We start from the raw sequence: 12903 nt of genomic DNA on the forward strand, positions 1-12903 counted from the left end.
TGCAATAAGTCTGGTAAAAGCCTAGGTACAGTAGGTCTGAAATGGCCAAGGCTTTATAGGTGACTGAGAACGGTCGGATTAAACGTTTAACAATTTCTTAAAATGGTTAGCTACCTTGAAAGCCATAGCGGTCCGAAAACAGACGGGCCATGATGATCCAATGGTCAAATCTTGTGATCCGACAACCAGAAACGTTTAGAATTAATGGTTAAGGTTAGAAATGTTTTCCAAACGTTCTGAACCATTGATAGCCACCTACCAACGATCTACTATCTAGTGCCTATATAAACTGGACCATTCCAGTCCAAAATCTCATCATCTCAACATCATCTCTCCCATCAAATACATTCAAAATCTCCACTTTAGAATATTGTAAACATTTCTACTATTTGATTCTGCCAGAACAAATCTATTACGTTCTATAGTGAATCCATCGTAATTGGATCCAGGCAGACTTGTCTTATCCTAAAAACAATTCGCCTGTAACCCATTAGCAATTGATAAGAGGGCGAATCACGCTTTAAAGACAGTGTATCATTTTACATGATTCAGCCTGGTGAAACAAATTTTAATTTTTTTAATTTTTTTTTCATTTTCGGTATATCCAAATATTATTTTCCAACAGAATGCGTTGGATGGAAAATACACATCATAGTGAACTCGATGTCACTGCCTCCACTACTTTTTGTAGTGTGGTCCACTTGAGCTTTACATTGACTATTTTTTGGATCATTCCCTAAAATGATTTAGCAAAATGGATGGACAATTGTAGGTATAACACATCCATCATGGTGGGCCCTCATAACTTGGTCAAGTCAACACATCGCCCATCGATGTGTGTCACACCACGCGATCCACTTCCATGGTGAGTGGGTAAGATGTGTGTCACACCACACAATCCACTTCCCTAGTGAGTGGGTAAGTTTTGATTTTTATAGAGGACTACAATATATATTCACCTATGACATGATTGATCCGAGCTCAAGTGGTAGATTGAGCCAAGATACCTCATTTCAACACGAGGTCTTGGTATTGATTCCCTAGTGAGAGTGTGTACTAATAAGGTAACATTAAATATAATATAATATAATAAAATAAGAAAAGAAAGATAGGGGTAATTTATAGAAAAATAAATAAATTTTATGATAATTATTTTCCAAGTTAGACAAACTTTTCATTATTCTCATGCAATTCTATATAAATATAAATATATATATATATATATATATATATATATATATATATATATATATATATATATATATATATATATATATATATATGGAGTCATTAATGAGTTGGATAGAAAGTCTTCATCAAGCGCACAAATATGACTCAATGTATATACCTACCCTATGTGAGTGTTTATATGAGCTGTTGTTGCTACGGTGGGTACTTTGGAGGATCGCTTCAATGAATGCCAACTATTAAAGACTTCCTGGGCCACAAAAGTTTTGGATCAAGCTGATAATTGTGTTTTCTTTTCAGCTGAGTCTATGTGATATTAAGAACGCGATGGATGGGAAAAAAAAAAAACACATCATGGTGGGCTCAACATCACTACCCCCACTGCTTTTTGTAGTATGGTCCACTTGAGTTTTCCATCTACCTATTCTTTGGATCATGTCTTAAAATGATCTGACAAAATGAATGGACATTCTAGATATAACACATCCATCATGGTGGGCCCACATAACTTGGTCAAGCTAACACACCACCCATGTCAGCAATGTGTGTCACACCCACATAATCCACTTCTGTGGTTAGTGGGTCAGTTTTTATTTTTAGAGCAGGACCACAATATATACTCACCTATGGCATGATTGATCCATGGCTCAAGTGGTAGACTGAGTGATACCTCGTTTCAACAGAAGTCTTGGCATCTATTCCGCCGGGTGTGTAATAATAAGCTAACTTTTCAAAAAAGAAAAAGGAAAAGAAAAAAGAAAAAAGATAGGGATAATTTACAGAAAAATAAATAAATTTTATAATCATTATTTCATCTTATCTATTGAATTGATGATTTAGACAGTAGATCATGATGATAGGCTCTACGTGGACATGTTATTAATGTTGTGACTAACATATAGGTATGACCTATAAATACATGTATTTGAATTAAAAGAGAGTTTCCTCCATTGTAGTTGGGAACATAGTTTAGGTATAATGGCCATTGGTCAAGGGCGAGCCGTGTTCTATGAATTTTAAGGCCATCTTATTCCATGATTACTTAGTAGATTTTAAGATGAATTTTTAGTTATTCTTAAGTCATTCTATATATATAGAGTCATTAATGAGTTGGGATATGTGAGTGTTTACATGAGCCGTATAGATTAAGAGATCCATTATTCTTAATTCAGATCAACCTATATGTGCACTAGCTTTGTAAGGGAAAAACAATTTTTTAAAAAAAATTCAATTCTTAATGAATCCTAAGATCTTTCATCTTTGATAACATCATTCTTCTATACTTCTAAGTTCTTGGAGAATGGTTCAAATCTACCTCAGCGTGATGAAGAAGTTCCTAATTTGTCAATGTAGATCCTTCAAGCTGGGAAGTCAATCCCCAATCTATTTCCGATGAAGAAGAGTTGAATGCTATAATAAGATCCTCTAGTACGGACCAATAGCTGACCTATATTATCCATAAGTTGGGGCCCACATGTGATATAGAGAGAGGAATTCTCTCTCATTGTTCTCTCTCTCTCTCATCATGAGTAACGCAGAAGAGGGATGTCTAGGGCTCTCTTTGTCTGGTTTCTCTGTATTCTAATCTGAGTTCTATTCTGTAAGAAGAAAGCTAGGGTTTAAGGGTGTAATACAAATGGTTATTCGTCATCTTACAAACATTTGTATATCTTACTGTGAAGGAAGTTTATAAACTTTTTATCAATGCATGTTCATATAATGGTGAAATCCTACTATAGTGTAAGTGCATGCACGTGTGTTAAAAAATAAATAAAAATACACACATCAGATCGGTACTAAAAGCCGCGTGAGACCCTTGTTGAGAGATTTTGCAAAAAAATTCAATTGGATTATGCAAATCCAAACAGGTCCTAGGCGTTTTAGGCTACATAAAACAAGTAGCAGAGGATTCTATCCCTGGAAATTTCATGGACCAGAATCCTTTACAAGACATGCATGTCAGACACCTGATTTTTGTGGGGGCTACAGTGCCATTCTTTTAATCAGATTTAAAGCCCTAGATCCAGAACTCAAGTGGGCTCCACCACAGGGAAGGATGGGGATGTGATGCCTACCATAGCATGTCTGTGGACAACCATGGTGTCCTGTGTATCTTTCATCAAAGCCGTTAATTAGGTGTAACTCTATAGGATGAAGTGAAAATACAGAAGAAAGCCTGGATCAAAACTCAGATGGGCCACACTGCATGAAATTAGAGTTATAGGAGTAATTTTACATTTTTCCTATTAATGTGGCCAATCTGAATCTAGGTGGGCCCCCCAATGGAGGGCCTCATCTGATGAGTGACTGGATGGTACAGATACATCATGGTGGGCCCACAAATCTGAACTGTATGGGAAGCCAGGTACGTTCCAAAGCAAGTGCTCACACGTGCCTATATAAAACACGTACGTGAGATTTGAGCTTTCCATCAGCTGGGCTGAACCGCTTAGATTTCTGAGCCTATATATAAAAACAAATGGACAGCTATAAAAAAAATCATTTAAACCGTGGCTGCCACCCATGAACCAGCAAAGTAGGTGGGATCCAGACCGTAGGGCCCACCTTGATGTGTGCATTGTATATCCATGCCGTCCATCTATTTTGCCAGATTATTTCAGGGCATAGTCCAGATGCACGTGAATTTCATGTACACCAAACCATAGGAAACAGTAGTTATTGACCGTTAAAAGCCTTTTGTGGGCCACAAAAGTTTTGGATCAAGCTTATAACGGTCAATAAACATTAGGATAGACCTTAGGAAGTTTTTAATGGTGGGTATTCAATGACCACTGTTTCTTGTGGTGTCGTCCACATGAAATTTATATCTGCTTTATTTTTGGGATCATGAGATAAAAATAAGATGGAAAAACAGATAGACAGCGTGGATATATAATGCATACATCCAGGTGTGGTGTGGTCCACATGAAATTTGTATCTGATTTATTTTTGGGACGATGAGATAAAAATAAAAAGCTGGAAAAATAGATAGATGGTGTGCATGTATAATGCATACATCGAGGTGGGCCCTATGGTCAGGGTCCCACCCACATTGCTGGTTCTGAGTGTGTAGAAGTGGGACCATGGTCTGACGATCATGACCATTGATCTGATGGGCCTCATCATTCATAGGCCATATCTCAGGGCATTCCACACTGGGAGTGACATCATGGCCATCCAATATCTTGCTTTTCTACCTGGATGGTTGACAGTTGAGCCAGAGATCTGAAGCTAGGTGAGACCCATCATGATGTTTTTCGACAAATCCACCCCATCCATATATTTTTCCAGCTTATGTTAGAACATGAGACCAAAAATGAAGCTAATCTAAAACTCGAGTGGGCCACATGACAGAAACAATGGAGAGGGAAATGCCTACCGTTAAAACTTCTTCGAGGTCCACACTGATGTTTATGTGCCATCCAAACCGCTCGTAAGGTTATTTTCACTGGGATGAAAAACACAAAATATTAGCATCATGTAAAACTTTTCTAGCCTCATGAATGTTTCAATGGTGGGCATTCAATCATCTAGTGATGTGGTCCGCTTGAGTTTAATATCAGCTTTATTTTTTTTACTCATGTCTTAATATGAGCTGACAAAATGGATGGACAAGATGGATTTCTAGAAAACATTATTGTGGGCCCCATCTAGCTTCTTACCATAAGAATTTCGTTTACCCCATGGTAGAAAATATATTAAGCATGGAGATTGCTTTCGATGGTTGCTAAGTATATATGTCTTCCTTCTCTTTTGGTATGAGATGGGAAAGCCTTTCTTAAAACCTTCCTAATGTGGAAAGTTAGGTGGGGCCCACTATAATGTTTGTGAGAAATTCATCATATTCATCCATTTTGGCTAATTATGTTAGGATATGGCTAAAAAAAAGGCAAATTTAAATAACTCTCTCGTTTGAATACAGATTGGGTCGATTTTAGGGTCATGTGAAAGGTACTTTAGTGCTCTTTAAATTTTAACTGAAATCGTCGAATTCCAAGACCATTTGGGCATCCAAAAGTAGAATCACAATTGTCAATCTTGAATTTTTCCTACTTCTCTTAGTCCAATAGAAACCCTCATAACTCTCTCTTTAGAGGTCAGATTTATATGATTTTTAGTTCATTAGAAAGGTAACTTGACAAGCTTTCAAATGGGACAAGAATCACCTTATTTGGAGACTGTTCGATATCCCAAAAGCACAATAAAAGTCTTCCATTGTCATTTTTGAATCTCGATCATTAATATTTTGAAATTGTGTCATCCAACAACAATGCTCATAACTCCCTCGTTTGATGTCATATTCAGTCGATTTTAGGGTCATATGAATGGTACTTTAGTGTTTTGTTAATCCTGATTAAAATCGTCATATTTCAAGACCATTTGGGGATCCAAAAGTAGGATCATAACCGTCGGTTTTGAATTTTTCCTACTTATCTTAGTCCGATAGAAACTTTCATAACTCTCTCTTCAGGGGTCAGATTTAGACGATTTTTAACTAATTGGAAATGTATTTTTTTATTATTTTTTTGTTTGCTTGTTAATACACCCATTGACAGTTCATACTTCACTGGTAGCCACCCCCACTAGGGAATCGATACCAAGACCTTAGTATTGAAACAAGGTATCTTTCACTCAATCTACCACTAGAAATATGGATGAGGGTGTCATTGGAAAGGTAACTTGACAAGCTTTCAAATGGGACAAGAATCGCCTGATTCAGATACCGTTCGATATCCCAAAAGCATGCTAGCAATGTTCTATCGTCATTTTTCAATATCGATCGTTAATCTTTTGAAATTTCCAAAGCTTCCTTCGCCCCAAGAAGTTTTCAAAGGTAACCATTCAATCTCCACTGCTTGTTGTGGTATGGTCCACTTAAGCTTTGAATCTATTTCATTTTGGGCTCATGCCTTATAATAATCTTGGAAAATGGATGACTAGTTCGGATATAACACATAAATCATGAAATGAACCACAGAACTTGGTGATGTCAAGGAGGTGGGTGGTGAATGGGACACCACGCAATCAGCTTCCCTAACAGGAAGGGCCTCGGTGGGGTTCATCATGATATATGGGTTTTACCCATGCCGTCCATCCATTTTTTTCAATTCATTTTAAGTATAGAGCTTAAAAATGAGGTAGATCCAAGGCGCAAGTGAACCACAAAGTAGGGATTGAACGCTCACGATTAAAAATTTCTTGAGATCAGCAAATGATTTTATCAAGTTAATATTTTGTAGTCAGTGCCTTGTGGGCCCCACTATGATCCATGTGTTTTATTCATGCCATCCATCCATTTTACCTCCTCACTTTATGGCATAAGACAAAAATGAGGCAGATCTAAATCTCTGGACGACCACACCACACTGTCTATCCATTTTACCTCCTCATTTTAGGGCGTGAGACAAAAAATGAGTCAGGTCTAAATCTCAGAACGACCACACCACAGGAAATAGTGATTGAATGCCCACCATTGAAAACCTCTTGAGGGCTACAGAAGTTTTGGATCAAGGTGATATTTATGTTTTCCCTTCATTCAGGTTTGCATGGCCTAATCAACGATTGGATTGTAAATAAACATTACAGTGGGCCATATGAAATTTTCAATAGTAGGAATTGGATCATCACTATTTTCTGTGGTGTAGGCAATCTGAAATTGGATTTTTCTCAATTTTTAGCTCACTCTCTAAAATTAGTTGGCAAAATAGATTATAAAAGAGATGCTTCATGGTGGGGCCCATATAGCACTAACCATTACTCATAGTGGAAGGGTCACTACCGAATCCGAGTTTGTTCACAAGTGGTGGACCCAATGAAGGGAAACACAAATGGGCACGGCTTGGGTGTATCCATGATTGTGGGGCCACTATGATGTATGTACCTTAAATCCATGCTGCTCATCTGTTTTGATAGCTCATGATGCTCAAAATGAACCAATCCAAATCTCAAGGGGACCGCACCATAGGAAACAATGGTAATTGACCATTGAAAATTTCTTATGGATGGCAAAAGTTTTGGATCAAGCTAAATATTTGGATGATCTCTTCATCCATGTTTTTTTCTTGACTTATCAACTGGTTGGATGGAAAGTAAACATTCCAGTTGACCCAAGAAATTTTTAATGGTGGGTATTCCGTCACCACTCTTTCCTATGGTGTGGTCCACTTAAATAAGATTTGGATATGCTTCATTTTTTAGATCATGCCCTAAAATGATATGTCAAAATAGATGGGCGGTGTAAATATAACTCACTGTAGCGTTGGACCCTAGGTGGGGGGATTAGCTTGCTTTCCGCGAGTTGCCTCACTCGGGGGCTTTTATGGGGGGTAAGAGAATGTTATATATATTTGACTAAAGTCACCATTAACTAATTCGAATCTTCAGTTGATTAGACCCTGTAGGAACGCATAGTATTGGGAATCTGAATATCGTTAGCGCTAAGATGATTCTTGAGTTTGCGTTTCAGATATTCTGAGTAAGGGATCACAGTTACAAAGATGAAAGGTATTAGGCAACTGTTTTACCTGTACAGATGTATAGTCTTCACTTCACAAGATTTGACTAACTTTTGAGGAATAAGATTAATTCTCACACATAAGAGATGTAGTATATGTAATGATGATGGTGGCTAATCAATCCAAATTTCTAATGAGCAGAATTTGTATATATTTGCAAGTAGCAGAGTATACATTCGAACCAACCGAGTGTAAGGTGCAAAGTATGTAGAATGTGATGTGTGGAATGCTCCATGCTATGTTGATGCTTATCCCAAAACGACGGTTAACATGCTAGGTTTCTGGTGGGTAAGTTTCAATTATATCAGCACGCCACAGAGCATACGCCCCACCAATCAAATACGAGAAAATGATGAAATGTAATGCAGTGATGATGTGTTTAAGGAGTAGGGGGTTGAGAAGGGAATTAGTGTTGCATAATACTAATGCTCATACTTAGATAAAACTTATGTATGCTTCAATGATTAGATGGACGGTAGTATCGCAAAGGCTAGATTGAGTGACTTGAATAATTAGGTCTTAGGTAGCTCAAGAGACTTAGACTCTGGCTAAGCTAAGCTAGGCCATGGCTGGACTCACTTTCTTATTCTCAGTCTCACTGTCCTTGGTGAAGGGATGGCTAGATGTAGTGATTGCTTTCCTATACTACTTGGTAATTCCTGTATGCTTGAAATAAGAAGAGTAGTAGGTTATTTATAGCCAACAAACCGAGTTTTCTTATAATTACTGTAAAGTTAAGAAGAAAAAGGTAGTTGAATGGCTAAGATTGGAGGTTGCAACATAGCGTTATTTCACGAGTTAGATGAGGTGGTAAAAGGATAAAATTAGGTAAAGGGATGGGCACCAAAGTAAATCAACACTAATCGCATACTTAAAGTTGTAAGAGATGGGCTTCACATGCTTGAGGGACGTCACCCCTGCCACATGGTTGGCGATAAGCTAGTTGCCGTCAATCCCCACTTGGACTCTCGACTTTTGCAGGCAGCCTCTCTCACTCGTGTGGAGGCTCTGTTGTAAAAGACACCGCATTAATGACGTGCACTGTAGTCTGATTGAGCTTGCTTTTGGGCTTTGATTTGGACTTAACTAGGAGAGTTGATTGAGATGAGCAGATAAGTTAACTCAGCGAGTTCACTTGGTTGATTAGATGAGTTGACTTTACGAGTTGGTTGAGTCAGTTGATTTGTCAAATTGACTTAAGGCTCTAATATTTTAAGTTCCTAAGGCTTAAGATTAAGTTGACACATTTAGCATTAGGATTCCTAGAATTTAAAATTAGAATTTTAGTTGATTAGGTTAACTAAATTTAGGAGTTAGGATTAAGATTCTTAGGGTTTAAGTTTTTAATATTAGAGTTTTGATTAACCATTCATTAGTTCAAACTCAATTATTTTATCATCTTGAAATGGGTATCTACACTCACATGCATCAAAGTGGGTTTGCCCATGTGAAAGAAATACGGAACATGTTTGAGGGTGTGGATTTTCCATGGAATTACCAAAATGTAATGATTACACTATGTTAGGGATTGGGATTGTCATCTAATGCTCTCTGAGGCCATCCCACTTCATGTTTGGGAAACAGATTGGCTACTCATCTTGCCACTACTAGTCGATGCTTTGTGGGCCCCACCATGATGTATTTGTTTCATCTATGTCGTCCACCCATTCTTCCATATCATTTTATGGTATTATCCCAAAAATGAGTTTGATCCAAATCTCAAGTGGACTGCACAATTGGCCCTAGGAGGTTTTTAATGGTGTAATTCAATCACTATTGTTTTCTCATGGTGTGGTCTACCTGAGATTTATATCTACCTCATTTTTGGGATCAAGTTCTAATTTTAAAATTGATGAATGGCATGGATAAAACACATACGACTTGGATAAAATACATAGCACTGACTACTAATCACATAAAATCCAAAGTAGAATCGTATATACCCTTACTCCAGAGCTGATTCCAAGAAGGGGCTTCAATACCCATACCTTATGTGAGCTCCACCGGGACATTGCATCAACGATATTAAAACCATGAGTCCGGATCCTCTGTTATCTGGTCAATTGGGATCTCATGTTACCCTAATGGTTTGGCAATGAAGATTTGGGTGACAGGAAATCCATGTTGACTAGATAACAGAGGATCCCGACTCAAGTTCTTGTACTTACTCTGTCACTCGTTATGATTTTCGGAAACAGAATGGCTGGTGGTCGGTGCTCTGTAGACCCTATCATGACGTAAGTGTTTCATCCATGCCGTCCATCTATTTTTCCAGATCATTTTATGATATGAGACTAAAAATGAGATATATATATATATATATATATATATCAATCTTAAGTGGACCTCATTACAGGAAACTGTGTTGAATGGGTGTGGACCATTAAAAACCTTTTGGGAGCCATAAAAGTTTTGGATCAAGCCGATCTTTGTTTTTACCCTTCATCTGGACATTTATGACCTAATCAATAGATTGGATGTCAAATAAATAGTATAGTGGGCCTTAGGTGGATTTTAATGATGGATATACAATCACTATTGTTTTCCCACTGTGTGGTCCACATGAGATTTATATACCTATAAATTCCTAAAATGATCTGTAAAAATGGATGAATAGAATGGATGAAACACATACATCATGGTGGGGCCCAAAGAGCACCGACCACTAGCCACAGGGCTGGTTTCATGGGGAGTAGCCAATCCGCTTCCATGATTTTCTGAAAAATCTCCCTTCCATCCGTGTTTTTAGTTCATATGAGGCTTATGTATTGTTACATTTCTCCGGTAAATACTTTCTCCCTAAATGCTTTGTAACATCAGAAGGCATCATCAGGAGTTTATCCGGATCGCCCGAGATTTTTCTGAAAAATCTCAGCTGCGTAACGTGTTTTCACATCTTTCAGCCACACGTTGTCTGCACTATCTGTTGAACCAGCGAAAAGGTCATAAACTCATGATGACTCGTTTTAAAGGAGAAGCGGATTGGCTGGTGCACCACACACCACCTATATAGCTGTTGTAGGTACGTGTCTTGCGAAAACGAGCACTGACGCTCCTCCAGGTCCGAGTTGTAGGAATGGTTCAAAGGAGATCAAAGTTACGTGAGCCCCACAGTGATATATTTATTATATCTACCTCGTTCATCTATTTTTAGAGATCTTTTTAAAGATACGAAAAATTAATTATATTCAAATATCATATGGACCACACCACAAACAGCATAGGAGATAATTATTTTACTCGTTAAACAATTCATAGGGCTCACCATAACATTTATTTTCCATTTAATCTACTCATAAGGTCACAAAGACCTGAACGAAGAGCAAAAACAAATTTCATATTGATCTAAAACTTCTATGACCCCAAAAAGGGTTTCAATGGTAGACAGTTCAATACCCCACTTCTTTCTGCAGTGTGGTTCACTTGATAGTTATATTTGTCTTATTTTTCGTGACAACACTTAACACAAGCTCACCAAATGAATGAGCAGTTTGGATAACACATACCTCATGATAAGACCCACAGAACTTGTTAATGTCAATACACTAGTTATGTGGCTGATGCCAGGTGCACTAGCCAATCCGATTTCGTTCAATGGAAATAAAAGTTTCATGTCCCCCACGGAACTTGCTAATGTCAATACACTAGATATGTAGTTGGTGCCAGGTACACTAGCCAATCTAATTCCGTTCAATGGAAATAAAAGTTACATGTCCCCCCACAGTGATGTATTTATTATATCTACACTGTTCATCTATTCTTAGAGATCATTTTAGGGCATTATATCAAAAATGAATCATATCCAAAGATTATATGGGCCACACCACAAATTGCAGCGGAGATAATGATTCTCACTGTTAAAAAATTCGTAGGGCCCACCATAACCGTTATTTTCCATCTAATCTGCTCATTAGGTCAAAAAGACCTAAATGAAGAGGAATAAATTTTTCTAAAAAACCATATTTATCCAGAACTCCTGTGACCCTAAAAAGGATTTCAATGGTAGACGTTTTATCGCCCGCTGCTTTTTGCAGTGTAGCCCACTTGATAGTTAGATGTATCCTACTTTTCGTCCAAAGTCTTAAGAGAAGCTCTCCAAGTGGATGGGCGGTCTGATATAATACATGCACCATCATCAGACCCACGTAACTTGCAGGCGTCGATACAGCAGCTATAAAGCTGGTGTGAGGTACACCATCCAATCCGCTTCCTCCACCGAGGGCGTCACTATAGCGTAGTGCTCACACCACAGAAAGCGGCTGTTATAATAACACCAACAGATCAAAACCCTCCCACGTCCCACCGTTACTTTTATTTTCGATCAAACCTGTTCACAAGATCACATGGTTCCGGATTTATGTTAAAAAATAAATATAAGATTCATTCAAAATTTCTGTGTTACTTAAGAAATCTTCAACGGTTTGTGTTTAATACTCTCTATTGGTCCACTTGAGAATTATATTTATCTTATTTTTTATATTGAATCTAAAATGATGTTTAAAAATTTATGGACGGTGAGGATAGAATCCGTACATCATAGTTGTCCCTCAGAGACCCTGCACGTGCTGAGTTTGGAATGGTCCGGAGGGAGTACCAAATCCCCGTCTGCGTTCCCATAAGTGCGGATGCTGATTGCTTTCCACTGGCCGCCGCAGGAACTGTCTTCCGTATACACCCAGCTATTTGCACGTGACCGATCTAAGCATCGCATCATTCAGTCAGGTGCCCGTGGGGCCCACCTTCGTGCCTTTGTTATTTATCCACGCCGTCCATCTGTTTCTATGGCGGTGTTTGGAGCATGGGATTAGATGGATTTAAGTGGGATGTAATTAAAAAACAATGTAATAGTTATACTATGTCAGGTATCGTCGTCTAATCTCATATCCCATGGTTTGGAGGCATCCCACTTCTGTCTGGAAATGGATCGGCTACTCATTTTGCCATCACTGCTCTGTGGGCCCACCATGATGTATTTGTTTCATCCATGCCGTTCATTCATTCTTTCATGTCATTTTACGGTATGAGCCCAAAATTGAGTTTGATCCAAATCTCAAGTGGAGCGCACAGTTGACCCTAGGAAGTTTTTAATGGTGTAATTCAAGCACTATTGTTTTCTCATGGTGTGGTCCACCTGAGATTTTTATCTACCTTCTTTTTGGGATCAAGGTCTAAAATTATATTTCAAAATGCATACACGGCA

This window comes from Magnolia sinica, chromosome 12 (genome assembly GCF_029962835.1).
Source record: "Magnolia sinica isolate HGM2019 chromosome 12, MsV1, whole genome shotgun sequence".
In the NCBI taxonomy this organism is placed as follows: Eukaryota; Viridiplantae; Streptophyta; class Magnoliopsida; order Magnoliales; family Magnoliaceae; genus Magnolia; species Magnolia sinica.